This window comes from Bison bison, unplaced genomic scaffold, assembly GCF_000754665.1.
Source record: "Bison bison bison isolate TAMUID 2011002044 unplaced genomic scaffold, Bison_UMD1.0 scf7180017864471, whole genome shotgun sequence".
Classification (NCBI taxonomy): Eukaryota; Metazoa; Chordata; class Mammalia; order Artiodactyla; family Bovidae; genus Bison; species Bison bison.
In genome coordinates, this window is record NW_011495032.1 from 17393371 (window position 1) to 17407136 (window position 13766).

General features: G+C 38.7%; 1 pseudogene; it reads left to right on the top strand.

Annotated features, from left to right (window-relative positions):
- Positions 1-12458: 12458 nt before the first annotated feature.
- LOC105003829 lies at positions 12459-12895 on the top strand (annotated as a pseudogene).
- Positions 12896-13766: the final 871 nt, after the last annotated feature.

Sequence of the window (13766 nt, forward strand, 5' to 3'; positions counted from 1 at the left end):
GCTGAGTTCACATTTCAGTCATCAAATCAAGTGATGTGTTAAAGGCAATTCCAAATGTCCAAACTAACACATAAAAACCACTAGTCTCTAGTAAAGTGTGTAAAAGTGAAAGTCACTCAGTCGTGTCTGACTCTTTGCAACCCCATGGTTTATACAGTCAATGGCATTCTCTAGGCCAGAATACTGGAGTGGGTAACTGTTCCCTTCTCCAGGGGATCTTCCCAACCCAGGGATCAAACCTAGTTCTCCTGCATTGCAGGCGGATTCTTTACCAGCTGAGCCACAAAGGAAGCCCCCAGTCTTTAGTAAATGCACCCTAATTAATATATTTGGGCTCATATACCCTACCTCTTTGCACTAACACTCTCAGAATCTACTCTCTGGTATATTTCCAAAGTTTCTGCTGATAGGTACAACCTATATTCTTCCACTGGGTAATTAATATTAATATACAAACAAAACATATATAAATATATATAAATACATACATATAGACACATGCATGTATTCATATTTTATCATTATTTAATGCATAAGCTATTTCCTTCCAGGTAATGGTGTGAGCCTGACCTCCAGAAACAACCTGAGATTTTATCCTAGTTAAAGGTCTACTGGCCACAAAGGGTAGTTGTTTTGGGGTTTTGAGGGGAATGGCTTACTTCTGCAGGGCATCTAAATTATGATATCACAAGGGTTTCAAGATAGGTAAGTTAATATTTGTAGACATTGCAGGTCAGCCTATTTCCATTAGCAATGAAAGCCCACAGTGACTTTGGGTTCCATATTTTTAGTTTAATATGGACTTAAACAGATGTCCCCATTTAAAGTTTTTGAATCTCATTATTTTTCACTATCGCTCTAACTTTCACATAGAAACATGATGAAACTCTGACTTCAACCCCCTCAATTTAATTTTGTATTTCATTTTAGCATCAGCCCTATGACTGCTGAAATAAGAGATTCTTTTAAGGCAGTCACAGAAACTCCCTGGTTTTCAGATCTTATCTTGAGCTGAGCATTAAATTAACTGCATATGTCATTTTTTTTTTTTTCCTAAGAGCCCCGTTCACTAGAGGAGATTCCATTCACACCAGAGGACCTGTTGTCACTATTCTGACATAACAGTCAAGTGCAGCTGTTGCTTTGTATCCCGAGGTAGTTGCTTCAGTAGGTAATTCATCAAAATCAAACATAGGTAATAGATTGATTAATTGTGATGCCACTGCATGCCAAGGATTATTATCATCTTATTTCCCATTTACAAAGAGCTCAGCATTTCACTGCAGACTAATGACACAACTAAACCAACTTCAGAATCTCATCTTTGTACACATTTTCTTGGACGATTCCTGATACCAATTCTGTATTAGTCAAGGTCTCTGGGGTTGCACAGAGTCGGACATGACTGAAGCAACTTAGCAGCAGAAGCAGCTGGTGGCTCAGACAGTAAAGAATCCACTTGCCAATGCAGGTGACCTGGGATCAATCCCTGGATAGGAAAGATCCCCTGGAGAAGGGAATGGCAATCCACTCCAGTATTCTTGCCTGGAGAATTCCATGGTCAGAGAAGCCTAGAGGGCTACAGTCCATGGGGTCACAAAGGGTTTCACTCTCAGTCAGTAAACAAGAAGAACACAGGAATTTCAATAGGAAAAAAAAAAGACTAATGTAAAGAATATGGGCTTCTGAGGTGGCACTAGTGGTAAGGAAAGGCCTACCAATTCAGGAGAGGAGACCTAAGAGATGTGGGTTTGATCCCTGGGTCAGGAAGATCCACTGGAGGAGGGCATGGCAACCTACTCTAGTATTCTTGCCTGGAGAATCCCATGGACTGTGAAGCCTGGCAGGCTACAGCCCATAGGGCTGGACATAGTCTCACACAACTGAAGCAACTTAGCAAAGACACCTTAAAGAATACATTAACTATTAATCCCTAATAGAGATTAACTGCTAAGGGGCTAAGAGAATTCCAAAGAATGCAGAAATTGCAGATATAGAGAGCAGTCACTGCCTCAGAGACTGAGGCAGAGAACCAAAGGGAGAAACAAATTTTCAAGAGAGCCCACTAAGTCTAAAATTTAGACCCCATTATTGAAAGTGTGGCTGTGATACTGTATATGATGGATAAATTCATTGAGATCATGTACTCTGAGTTCAACAAAGAGGAAACTTCCTATTGGGGAGGAGAATTTACTAGACACTGGCCCCTAGAATTTTCCTGAGACTTTGTTGTGAAGCTACCAGAGAGGTCCTGTTAAAACTCCAGAGAAAATTTCCCCCTTATTGTGCCTGTAAAACTCAGCAAGAAGCCATTGAGAAACTAGCAGACTTCACTAAGGAACCACTTTCTGAGTCTCTACAGATAGCTGCTTGGAGGTGAGAATCATAGGATGATTCAGAAGACCCTGGATGTCATATGTCACCAGAGCAAGGAGGAGAGAGCTCACTGGAACCAGGAAGAGAAAGCTTTTCACCCTGTAGCATTCCTTTTGCCCCCACTACTAACTAAGCTTATGAGCTTAACATTGTGCCTGCTGACAAGGAAGAAAGGTTTACAGGGTCCAGCCCTACTATAACAGAGCATGGCAAAGATTAATGAATGGATAATCTCAGAGATAATACATTGATTACTGCCGATTCATCAAGTAAAGAATTTTGAAGAGCTGAGGTCCTGCCTGAAGGCAAAGAAAATATGAAATGGACAATGGAAAAGGAAATTATTAACTAAGGCTGTACAACCAGCTACAGAATTGAGGACTGCTATAGCTACATTTGGGCTTTTCTAAAGTGGCCCTTATGATAAAGAACCCATTTGCCATTGCATAAGAGATGTGGGTTTGATCCCTGGATCAAGAAGATTCCACTGGAGGAGGGCATGGCAACCCACTCCAGTATTCTTGCCTGGGGAATCCCATGGACAGAGGAACCTGGAGGGCTAAAGTCCATAGGGTCGCACAAAGTCAGACACAACTGAAGCAACTTAGCACACGTGCATAGCTACATATAATTTATTTTTTGGTTGATGTGCATGCATGTGTGTGTATATATGTATATGTGTGTGTGTATATGTGTATAGGTATGTATTTGTGTGTATTAGTTTTCTTTCTTCTTTTTCCATTTTCCCTTAATATATTTTGTTGACAGCTGAATTTTGTTTATAGATTTTTCCAAAGCTTACAGTAAAGACTCATGATGTTTTTCTCTGAGATACCAGCACCAGGCAGCTGGTATTCCCTCTTTAGTTTCATCTCCATGGAGCCACTCCTCCAAGCTTCTAAGTTTCTAAGGTCCAAAATCAGTTCATTTTGAATTACTCAAAAGGAAAATCTCCTGGGTGTCTCTGACTTAGGTGAATGTGCTTAAAAGATGCTTGCCTCCTGGCCTGGAAGAAGCAAAACAATCATGTAGCCAAAGTCCAATAGAAAAGGTCTGGCCTCTACGACCTGAGGCCCTCAGTCCAATAGCTATAAGAAACTAACCCAGTCCAATCTAAATGTGCTTGAAGAGTTCCAAATGCGAAGGCCATCGTCCCAGCACCTGAGGACTCAGTCAAGCCATGTCTTAAATCCTAACTGACAGAAATTGTGAAATAATGAAAGCGTGTGGTTTTAAGCCACTACATTTGTCATAGTTTGTTATATGGTGATGGAAAACAAATACATTTTCCTAGGTTTGATAGTTAAATTCATGGTTACAATGTTCATCAATTGCTATCTTTGCAGTATTTTACTGTGTCCTTGCTTTTTTTTTTTGCTGTCTTGTTAACAACTTTACACCTAGTTAACTATTCCCTATATGAAATCTTCTCTTCAGTTAAATGTTAATTTTGTCTCCTGAACTGACTGATAATAGGATTTCCTTACTTCTTGAAGGGCTCCAGTAATTGCCCATTCAATAAATGTATTGAATTTATGGGCTGTCCTCTACCAAAAATCATGTACTTTTGAATGCATTACCTGTCATTTTTATAGAATTATAGTCAATACACTTTTATGTTTTACATGCTATAGATATCTTCTTATGTGCATGTGGGCATGTTCACTGTCTGTAAAGAGTGTCTGAGAGAAATAATTAGATACAAAATAACAAAACTCTTTCTCAAGGTCTAAGTAGAATGTTATGTGTTAATAATATTAATATGTTAAAAACAATTGACATATTAAATAATAATGTCAATTATTCCATTTTAATTATTCCTTATCAAATAATTTTACAACAGGAAAATTTGTTTCAGTGCAGTTTGGTTCAGATTCAGAAGCTTAGATAAGGGGGAAAGCTTAATAAAGGGTAACTGGACCACTTTCTCATACGCAAAAGCAAACTCGAAATGGATGAAAGCCTTAAATGTAAGACCTGAAACTATAAAACTCCTGGAAGAAAACATGGGCAGTATGCTCTTTGACATCCATCTTAGCAATATTTTTCTTTTGTTGGATGTGTCTCCTAACGCACTTTCCTAAGGCAAGGGCCACAACAATTAACAAGTAGGGAAACATCAAACTAAAAGGCTTTTGCACAGTGAGGAAAATTATCAATAAACCAAAAGGTAGTCTACTGAGTGGTAGAAGCTATTTGCAAATGATTTACCCAATAAAGGGTTAATATATGAATTATGGCTTTTCTGGTAGCTCAGTGGTAAAGACTCTGTCTTCCACCAGGGAATGCTGGTTTGTTTCCTGGGTTGAAAAATTCAATGGAGAAGGAAATGGCAACCCAGTCCAGGATTCTTGCCTGGGAAAATCCATGGGGAGAGGAGCCTGGCAGGCTACATTCCATGGGGTCACAAAGAGTCAGACACATCTTAGTAACTAAACAACAAAGCAGCAACAAAATGTAAAAATATGTATTTAGTAACTAAACAACAAAGCAGCAACAAAATATGTAAAAACCCCACACAATTCAATATGAAAAACCCAAACAATCTGAATAAAACTCTGCAAAGGACCTGCATAGACACTTTTCCAAAGAAGACACAGATGACCAACAGGCAAGTGAAAAAATGCTCAACAACACTAATCATCAGGAAAATGCAAATCAAAAACAACAATGAGATACCACTTTACATCTGTCAGAATGAAAGTGTTAATTGCTCAGTCATGTCTGACTGCTTGCAGCCTCATGGAATGCAGCCTGCCAGGCTCCTCTGCTCATGGAATTCTCCTGGTAAGAATATCAGAGTGGGTTGCCATTTCCTTCTCCAGAGGATCTTCCCTACCAAGGGATTGAACCCACATCTCTTAAGTCTCCTTCATTGGCAGGCATGATCTTTACCTCTAGAACCACCTGGGAAGCCCTCTATCAGACTGGCTGTCACCAAAAGAAATAACATGTTACCAGGTATATTCAGTTCAGTTCAGTCACTCAGTCATGTCTGAGTCTTTGCAACCCAATGGACTGCAGCATGCCAGACATCCCTGTCTATTACTAACTCCTGGAGTTTACTCAAACTCACGTCCATTGAGTCTGTGATGCCATCCAACCTTCGATCTTTCCCAGCGTCAAGGCCTTTTCCAGTGAGTCAGTTCTTCACATCAGGTGGCCAAAGTATTGGAGCTTCAGCTTCAGCACCAGTCCTTCCAATAAACATTCAGGACTGATTTCCTTTAGGATGGACTGGTGGGATCTCCTTGCAGTCCAAGAGACTCTCAAGAGTCTTATCCAACACCACACTTCAGAAGCAACAATTCTTCGGCACCCAGATTTCTTTATAGTCCAGCTCTCACATCCATACATGACTACTGGAAAAACCATAGCTTTGACTAGACAGACCTTTGTCGGCAAAGTAATGTCTCTGTTTTTTAATATGCTGCCTAGGTTGGTCATAACTTTCCTCCCAAGGAGCAAGCATTACTAATTTCATGGCTGCAGTCACCATCTGCAGCGATTTTGGAGTCCCCCAAAATAAAGTCTGTCACTGTTTTCGTTGCTTCCCTACCTATTTGCCATGAAGTGATGGGACCAGATGCCATGATCTTAGTTTTCTGAATGTTGACTTTTAAGCCAACTTTTTCACTTTCCTCTTTCATGTTCATCAAGCGGCTCTTTTGTTCCTCTTCACTTTCTGCCATAAGGGTGGTGTCATCTGCATATCTGTGGTTACTGATATTTCTCCCTGCAATCTTGATTCCAGCTTGTGCTTCTTCCAGCTCAGCATTTCTCATGATGTACTCTTGCATATAAGTTAAATAAGCAGGGTGACAATATACAGCCTTGATGTACTTCTTTTCTGATTTGGAACCAGTCTGTTGTTCCATGTCCAGTTCTAACTTTTGCTTCCTGATCTGCATACAGATTTCTCAGGAGGAAATGGATGTGGAGGATAGGAATGTGGAGGAAAGGAAACCCTCATTCCCTGTTGGTAGGAATGTAAATTGGTGCAGCTAATTTAAATTGAGGTGGAGAGTGATGGCCAGCTGGTTCTGGAATCTTAGAAGGGGACAAGGGTTGCAGAGAGATAATCTGAAAGTGATGAAATAACTGAAAACTAAAGTCAGCTGCTTCTCTAGGAGGAAACTCCCTCTGCTGGGCTGAAGAAGCACTAGTGAGGTAACACAGACAGAAACAGAAAGTGCACAGGTGGACCACAGGAAGCAAATCAGCAGTCCCTTCTTCTTCCCTCAGTTAGCAGTCTCTCCCTAACGGCCTTTGGGCAAAGACTGATAGAGGGACCACTGTTAAAGAAGAAATGGGTTTTCTATATTCCCAGCCCAAGCATCACAAGGCAGAATATGGTTTGTTGAGTTTGGAGCTGAACGGCAATCATGAAATACCCAAAGCAGAAGCCTCACAGAATCTGTTGCAGCTCTATTTTAGAACCAGTATCCAGTATAGCATTCTTGGGGCTTCCCTGGTGGCTCAGCAGTGATGAATTTGCCTGCAATGCATGCAACACAAGAAATGCTGGCTCAATCCCTGGATCAGAAGATTCCCTGGAAGACGGCATAACAACTCACTTCAGTATAACTGCCCCGGGAATAACATGGACAAAGAGCCTGGTGGGCTACAGTCCATAGGGTCGCACAGATTCTGACATGACTGAAGCAACTGAGCATGCATGCACACATAGCATTCTTATAGATATTACATGAAATAAAATTTTTGAGCTTGTAATCTGGGCTTTAGAGTTATGTCCATATGTGTGCTTTTAATTATAATGCATAGGAAAAAGTATATTTACATTTATATTTTAGTTATAGATCTTGGCTTACAGAGAAACAAAAATGATTCTGGACAACTCAAGCAAAAAGAATGACTGGATAGATATGGAATAGCACACATAACTTGAGAAACTTAGCAATCAAAAAGAGAGGCAGAAACCAAGAATGTTTTGCCAAAATGATAAGTGAAATGCAACACAGAAAAAATGGTAAACAATCATCATTGTTTTGTAAATTTCACAATTATTTTTTAAAGGCTAACAACATTAACAATCAGAAGTTCATACCTTTATATTGCAAAAAAATGTTCAGGTAAAATTGCCATTTTCTTGGTATATATAACTTGGAAGAAGTCATACTAGTTTTGCAAATGTATGTATATTATATATGTCACTTACTATAAATGACATAAGGTAAATTTATTTTGTTATTTACTAATACAGGGTAGTTATTAGGTTGGTGTGAAAGTAACTGCATTTTTTATATTGTTGAAATTTACAATTTGATATTTGAATACATTCTTAATAAGTGTGGTTACGTTATACATCATTTTAATGTGCAGTTCTCACTTCATGTTTTTTCTTTTTTTTTTCTAATGTCTTATTACTTGCTGTTTATTTTATATTTTTTTAGACTATGGAAATGATGTTAGACAAAAAGGAAATTCAAGCAATTTTCTTATTTGAGTTCAAAATGAGTCATAATGTACCAGAGACAGCTTACATCAACAAGGCATTTGACTCAGAAATTGCCAACAAATGGACAGTGCAGTGGTGGCTCAAGAAGTTTTGCAAAGGAGACAAAAGCCTTGAAAATGAGAACCACAGTGACTGGCCATAGAAATTTGACAATAGCCAATTAAGAGCCATCACTGAAGCTGATCCTCTTACAGCTACATGAAAAGTTGCTGAAGAACTGAATCTCGACCATTCTATGGGTTTTCAGCATTTGAAGCAACTTGGAAAAGTGAAAAAACTCAATAAGTGGGTGCCTCATGAGCTGACTAAAAAAAAAAAAAAGCCCATCATTTTGAAGTGTAGTTTCTCATTCTACTGGAAAGCAGGATGCAGAAAGTGCTTTCCAAGAGTTCATTGAATTTGAAGCTTAACTTTTCATGTTACAGGAATAAACAAATTTATTTCTCACTGGCAAAAATGTGTTGACTGTAATAGTTCCTATTATGATTAATAAAGATCTGTTTGAGTCTAGTTATGTTTTAAAATTCACAGTCCAAAACCACAATTATATTTGCACCAACGTAAGAGTACAGAGTAGTTTTTACTATACTTAAGGAATATTTTAGCTTGCTCACCTCTTGACTTTCATCTATTACCCAACATAATGCAATTAAAAATAGTACCTATTATTGATCTCTTTGTATCAATTACATGATTTTGAAGCAGAGTTCAAAGGAAATAATAAAAAATAATTAATCTAGCATATTTTGGGTGCTTGACCACAAGTGCTATAACCTAATTTTATTCTAAAAGTCATATAGTTCAATTCAGTTCAGTTCAGTTCAGTCGCTCAGTCATGTCCAACTCTTTGTGACCCCATGAATCGCAGCATGCCAGGCCTCTCTGTCCATCACCAGCTCCCGGAGTTCACTCAAACTCATGTCCATCGCGTTGGTGATGCCATCCAGCCATCTCATCCTCTGTCGTCCCCTTCTCCTCCTGCCCCCAATCCCTCCCAGCATCAGAGTCTTTTCCAATGAGTCAGCTCTTCGCATGAGGTGGCCAAAGTACTGGAGTTTCAGCTTTAGCATCAGTCCTTCCAAAGAATACCCAGGACTGATCTCCTTTAGGATGGATTGGTTGGATCTCTCTGCAGTCCAAGGGACTCTCAGGAGTCTTCTCCAACACCACAGTTCATGTACTTAACTTGACATAAAAACATGCAGTTAACTAAAAATGGAATATACAATTTAATATCAAAAGGAGACTCAGACACACATTTAATTATATTTTTGACCAGTGAGAAATAAACTTAAATTGTATATCATAACCTGAAGTTGTTAAGGGATTTAAGAGCTTATTTACTGATCTCCTGAAAATGTAAAGTAGAAGGATACAAGGATACAGCACAAGATAAAGAGATAATCAATATAATCCTGTCTCACATAAAATTAAATATTTAACTCAAAATACTAATTATTAATGAGAATATTTTAATTCACTCAGTTTTTCAAAATCAAGCAGTGATGTATAAGGCAGTACTAAAATCAGATCAGTATGACCAACAACTACAATTCTGCTTTACATTCATTTCATGCCATAAATTGTGTTTTACACTATCAACTTAATTGCAGAAAGATATAAAGGTATTTTGAAGCCTTGCAGGATGTCTCCAAAGTAGGATATTCATTTCATCAAAGTTATAATGAATACATTGGCAAAAAATCATTGCTGCAAAGCTCAAAATAATCTATAGTTTCAGAAAATGGTGACTCTATTTTTTGTGTGTATTTAAATCATAATACTGATAAGAAGCTTGCTTTAATGTATTATTGCAGTTTAGGGAGGGACATAGTGGTTTTCATCTTATAACATTCATTTTATGAAGCTAGGTATTTTTATCACATTAATTAAATCATTAATTATGTATTTCTAGAAGAAGATAGAGAGGTATATAACATGGACAATTATCTCAGTAGCCAATTGCTTAGTTGAACTGACAACCTTTATTTAATTTCCCTTACTATAACTTCTATTTCCCAAAAATTAATGTGAAGTAAACAATAGGGTTAAAGAAGAATTGAGAAAGCAAAAAGATATTTTAAATGTGAATAAAGATTATTTTGAAATTTATAATTATATACTTTTTTCTTGATTTTTAAAAAATGTTTTATTGAATATGAAGACGGGACTATTTATATTAAGTCATATCACTTGTTTTCAGAGTAGACATATAAAAGACAAATTTGGAAGCACTTATTTGGTAGTTAAATTGTGAAGCAAGATTGCCGGGAGAAATAGCCATAGCCTCAGATGTTCAGATGACACCACCCATATGGCAGAAAGAGAAGGAGAACTAAAGAGCCTCTTGATGAAAGTGAAAGAGGAGAGTGAAAAAGTTTGTTTAAAACTTGACATTCAAAAAATGAAGATGATGGCCAGTGATCCCATCACTTCATGGCAAATAGATGGGGAAACAATGGAAACAGTGACAGACTTTATTTTCTTGGGCTCCAAAATCACTACAGATGGTGACTGCAGCCATGAAATTAAAAGATGCTTGCTCCTTGGAAGAAAAACTATGACGAACCTAGACAGCATATCAAAAAGCAGAGACATTACTTTGCCAACAAAAATCCATCTCTCTAGTCAAAGCTTTGGTTTTTTCAGTAGTCATGTATGGATGTGAGAGTTGGACTATAACGAAAGCTGAGCACCAAAGAATTGATGCTTTTGAACTGTGGTATTGGAGAAGAACTCTTGAGAGTCCCTTGGACTGGAAGGACATCAAACCCGTCAATCCTAAAGGAAACCAGTCCTGAATGTTCATTGGAAGGACTGATGCTGAAGCTGAAACTCCAATACTTTGGCCACCTGATGTGAAAAACTGACTCATTGGAATAGACCCTTATGCTAGGAAAGATTGAAAGCAGGAGGAGAAGGGGATGACAGAGAATGAGATGGTTGGATGGCATCACCAACTCAATGGACATGAGTTTGAGCAAGCTCCAGGTGTTGGTGATGGACAGGGAAGCCTGGCATGCTGCAGTCCATGGGGTCACAAAGAGTCAGACACGACTGAGCGACTGAACTGAACTGAACTGATAAAACAGCAGAAATCTTTTGTCTGTATTTTTCACTATGTGTCCAAAAGACGTAATATAGTCTCTGACATATAATGGGTACACAATTCTTAGTTGACTGAATAAATAATTTATGATTGAGGAAATGTAAGCAGAAGTCAAACAATGAAAGGTTATCTAAGCAATAATAATGCTTTTGTAATTGATTATAAAAACAATTGAAAGTCAATGAGGGAACTGAAAAACAGAAATGGTGAACTTAGATTGGGTGTTTTAAGAAAATTACCTTCACAACTAGGTGAAAAATGGAATCAGCAGTTAAATAAAATGAATATAAGTAATAAAAAAATAAGGGATATATCAATTAGAATTCTGTGAAGAATGGATTAATAGTAGAAGTAAAATTGGAAATTAGTGCAAAAAAAGAATCACAATATACCCATGAAATGTCACCTGAAGCTTTTGTAATTGTTCATATGTGGTGATTTGGAGGGAGAGGTAGATTGTTCGCTTGTGGCTTGAAGAAATAGTTGATTAGTGCTGTCATTTGACGAAATGGTTATGATTGGAGGAATACCAGCTTGGTAGAAAGATGGTATATTGCATTTTGGACACAGTATGAAAGCCCCTTTATACACCTACATGACAGTGTCCTTGTGGATACTTGCATATAGTGATTTTAATCTCAGGAGTAATGCAGCATTGGATATCTAGATTTGATGATGTTAATATATCAATGCTTGCTGAAACCACAAGAATGGATGATATAGGGGTGTTGCAACTTTCATTCCATTCTCTCAACATTTCTGTTTCTTCCCATTCATAGGGAACACTCCTGCCTACAACTCAAACTGTCAGCTCATACCCCTCCCAAGCTCCTCATTTTTTGGAACCCTAAACCTCCATTAGTTTATGTTTAGTGTTAGGTGGGGTTACAGTGCTTGCAGATTAGAACACAGATGTTCTCTGTTCTTCATGTTTCTGCTGTTGACAAAGACATTCAGTCGGAGAAGGCAATGGCACCCCACTCCAGTACTCTTGCCTGGAAAATCCCATGGATGGAGGAGCCTGGTAGGCTGCAGTCCATGGGGTCGCTAAGAGTCGGACATGACTGAGCGACTTCATTTTCACTTTCCACTTTCATGCATTGGAGAAGGAAATGGCAACCCACTCCAGTGTTCTTGCCTGGAGAATCCCAGGGACAGAGAAGCCTGGTAGGCTGCCATCCATGGGGTCACACAGAGTCAGACATGACTGAAGTGACTTAGCAGCAGCAGCAGCAGCAGCAAGACATTCAGTTGGGCCCAAGTCACACAGGTCAGTATAAAACTCCAACTTGAAGAGCCACCAGGAGCTGGCCAAGATGTTAATAAAACAACACTGCATTTATCATTATACCATCAAATATATACATGTATATATATATATATATCTCCCATAGTAAAGTCACCTTAAAAAACCAAGAGGGGGTGGTGGCTTGTGGTCCCTCCTCTGTTGTTTCTCTCTTGCACTCAGGCCTATGGTGCCAGCAGGATGCACAAATGTCATACGGTCATACTGCCAGTCATACTGCCAGGGAAGTCCATAGCTACCAGGGAGACCACAAATGGCATGATAAACAGCTCTAGAAAGCCCATTTTGGCACAGCCCTGAAGGACAATATTTTGGAGGCACTTCTCATACCAAAGAAATTGTGCTTAAAAAGTAGGGGTTGAAGTCAAAGAGCCAAATTCTGCCACCAAAAAGTGTATCAGGCTTCAGTTAAGAATGGCAAAAAAAAAAAAAAAAATCACAGGCTTTGTACCCAATGATGGTTGTTTGAATTTTATTGAGGAAAGATGAAGCTTTGGTTGCTGGATTTGGTCACAATGGCCATGCTCTTGGTAACATTCCTAGAGTCCCCTTTAAGATTGTTGAAGTAGCCAAAGGCTCTCTTTCAGGCTTATACAAAGGTAGGAAGGAAAGACCAAGATCATAAGTTTTGATGATGAAAGCACAATAGTAATAAACTTTCATATCCCCCCCCCAAAAAAAAAGTCATGCGGGAGGAGTAAGAAAAACAGCAAAAACTTACCCCAAGTCCCTAAGTGATCAAAACCACCAATGAAAAAATATAGATTATTACATAGTGGATCCAAATTATGAGCTTTAAGTCAAAGAGATTGAAACAGGGAGTGCCACTGATTTTGGAAAGCTCAAGGCAATAGCCTCATCAATCCCCTTTATTACCAGGACACACACAACCTCACTGACACTATGCCTTGAAGCCATCATCATTAATCTCATTATGATGTTTACCCTATTTTTTTAAATGACAGGTCCTATATTTGTTTATACACCTAGGCAGGTTTTCTAGACTGTTTTTCATCTCTTAAAATCCAAAATGGCTCATATTCATCTTTTTTGATCTTAATCCACACCTTTATCTGCTCCTAAAGTACACCCGCCCTCTGTCATCAATAAAATCATTTACATCTTCAATCTCTTACCAGAATACACTCCTTTTGTTCTGTCTTAAATCTGGCTTTCCCTTGGAGCTTAGACAAGTTAAACTACTTATTTATGTGCTGCTGCTGCTTCTGCTAAGTTGCTTCAGTCGTGTCCGACTCTGTGCAACCCCATAGACGGCAGCCCACCAGGCTCCACCGTCCCTGGGATTCTCCAGGCAAGAACACTGGAGTGGGTTTCCATTTCCTTCTCCAATGCATGAAAGTGGAAAGTGAAAGTGAAGTCGCTCAGTCGTGTCTGACCTTTGCGACCCCATGGACTGCAGCCTACCAGGCTGCTCTGTCCATGGGATTTACCAGGCAAGAATACTGTGCACATGACCAATAAAGCCTAAATCTGGC